Source organism: Homarus americanus, unplaced genomic scaffold (genome assembly GCF_018991925.1).
Source record: "Homarus americanus isolate GMGI-L3 unplaced genomic scaffold, GMGI_Hamer_2.0 scaffold51859, whole genome shotgun sequence".
Lineage (NCBI taxonomy): Eukaryota > Metazoa > Arthropoda > Malacostraca > Decapoda > Nephropidae > Homarus > Homarus americanus.
Genome location: NW_024711292.1, coordinates 4,809,277 through 4,811,893, shown reverse-complemented (window position 1 = coordinate 4,811,893; position 2,617 = coordinate 4,809,277).

Here is a 2,617-nt window from a genome sequence, read left to right as displayed (position 1 = left end):
TTTAAGTCACTCTCTTCCTGCTGGAGCTGACTTTAATAAAACACGATCTATTTCTTCCTCCCTTATCGACACAGTTTCACAATCGCTTATTATTCCACAAAATCTGTTATCAAATACATTAAATATATATTTTGGGGGGGGAAGAATAACAACTCTTAAGTGAAGTAATTAACGCATTTATTTAATATTTATGGGTTAATATATGAATAATTAGACTCTTTCGTTTGTGTTTTAATTTGGTCAGTTGGTCCTTCATTACAAATAATATTTTTGGACTGGCTAAACAGTTGAGCAGGCAGAGTATAGTGTGTTGAGTGTATTAAAGTGTGTGTGTGTGTGTGTGTGTGTGTGAGTGTGTGTGTGTGTGTGTGTGTGTGTGTGTGTGCCGTCTTCTACTAATATTCATCTGTTTATTGATCTTTTTGTGGTATTTAAACAACTTGGAATTTTAGTGCTGTTAATTAGACAATATTACCTGATTTCCACCACACCTATACAGTACATTCTGATTGTTTTGTAACGAAGACTTAACTAACACAGGTAGCAGTACCCAGACAGTGAACCACAGACTCAACTAACTCAGGTAGCAGTACCCAGACAGTGAACCACAGACTTTACTAACACAGGTAGCAGTACCCAGACAGTGAACCACAGACTTAACTAACACAGGTAGCAGTACCCAGACAGTGAACCACAGACTTAACTAACACAGGTAGCAGTACCCAGACAGTGAACCACAGACTTAACTAACACAGGTAGCAGTACCCAGACAGTGAACCACAGACTTAACTAACACAGGTAGCAGTACCCAGACAGTGAACCACAGACTTAACTAACACAGGTAGCAGTACCCAGACAGTGAACCACAGACTTAACTAACACAGGTAGCAGTACCCAGACAGTGAACCACAGACTTTACTAACACAGGTAGCAGTACCCAGACAGTGAACCACAGACTTTACTAACACAGGTAGCAGTACCCAGACAGTGAACCACAGACTTTACTAACACAGGTAGCAGTACCCAGACAGTGAACCACAGACTTTACTAACACAGGAGCAGGGGCTTCTCTTAGGGCATCATTGATGAGCATAAGGAAGCAGAGTGGTCCCATCTTGGTGCCTTGGGGGACGCCACAGGTGAGTGACTGAAAGGTGGAGACAGCCCCTCGGAAGCGTACAGCTTGGCGTCGGTCACTGAGGAAGTCTGTAAGCCATGGTATGAGACTTCTCCGAAGCCCGAGGTCAATAGCTTTGTTTATGATTATATTGTGATCGACTAGGTCGAACGCTTTAGTGAAATCAATGAAGGCGACAGCTACAGACGTTTTTCGTTTCTCGAGATGGCAGTATATGTAATCGAGAAAGCTGACAAGACAGTGAGTGGTGGAGGAAGTTTTCATGTTGCCAAATTGCTGAGGGTCTACGACTCCTGCAATATCAGCATAAGCCCAGTCAAACACAAAACTGTGTGTGTGTGTGTGTGTGTGTGTGTAAGTCGTCCGTCTTCTACTAATATTCATCTGTTTATTGATCTTTTTGTGGTATTTAAACAACTTGGAATTTTAGTGCTGTTAATTAGACAATATTACCTGATTTCCACCACACCTATACAGTACATTCTGATTGTTTTGTAACGAAGACTTAACTAACACAGGTAGCAGTACCCAGACAGTGAACCACAGACTCAACTAACTCAGGTAGCAGTACCCAGACAGTGAACCACAGACTTTACTAACACAGGTAGCAGTACCCAGACAGTGAACCACAGACTTAACTAACACAGGTAGCAGTACCCAGACAGTGAACCACAGACTTAACACAGGTAGCAGTACCCAGACAGTGAACCACAGACTTAACTAACACAGGTAGCAGTACCCAGACAGTGAACCACAGACTTAACTAACACAGGTAGCAGTACCCAGACAGTGAACCACAGACTTAACTAACACAGGTAGCAGTACCCAGACAGTGAACCACAGACTTTACTAACACAGGTAGCAGTACCCAGACAGTGAACCACAGACTTTACTAACACAGGTAGCAGTACCCAGACAGTGAACCACAGACTTTACTAACACAGGTAGCAGTACCCAGACAGTGAACCACAGACTTTACTAACACAGGTAGCAGTACCCAGACAGAACCACAGACTTAACTAACACAGGTAGCAGTACCCAGACAGTGAACCACAGACTTAACTAACACAGGTAGCAGTACCCAGACAGTGAACCACAGACTTCACTAACACAGGTAGCAGTACCCAGACAGTGAACCACAGACTTAACTAACACAGGTAGCAGTACCCAGACAGTGAACCACAGACTTAACTAACACAGGTAGCAGTACCCAGACAGTGAACCACAGACTTAACTAACACAGGTAGCAGTACCCAGACAGTGAACCACAGACTTAACTAACACAGGTAGCAGTACCCAGACAGTGAACCACAGACTTAACTAACACAGGTAGCAGTACCCAGACAGTGAACCACAGACTTAACTAACACAGGTAGCAGTACCCAGACAGTGAACCACAGACTTAACTAACACAGGTAGCAGTACCCAGACAGTGAACCACAGACTTTACTAACACAGGTAGCAGTACCCAGACAGTGA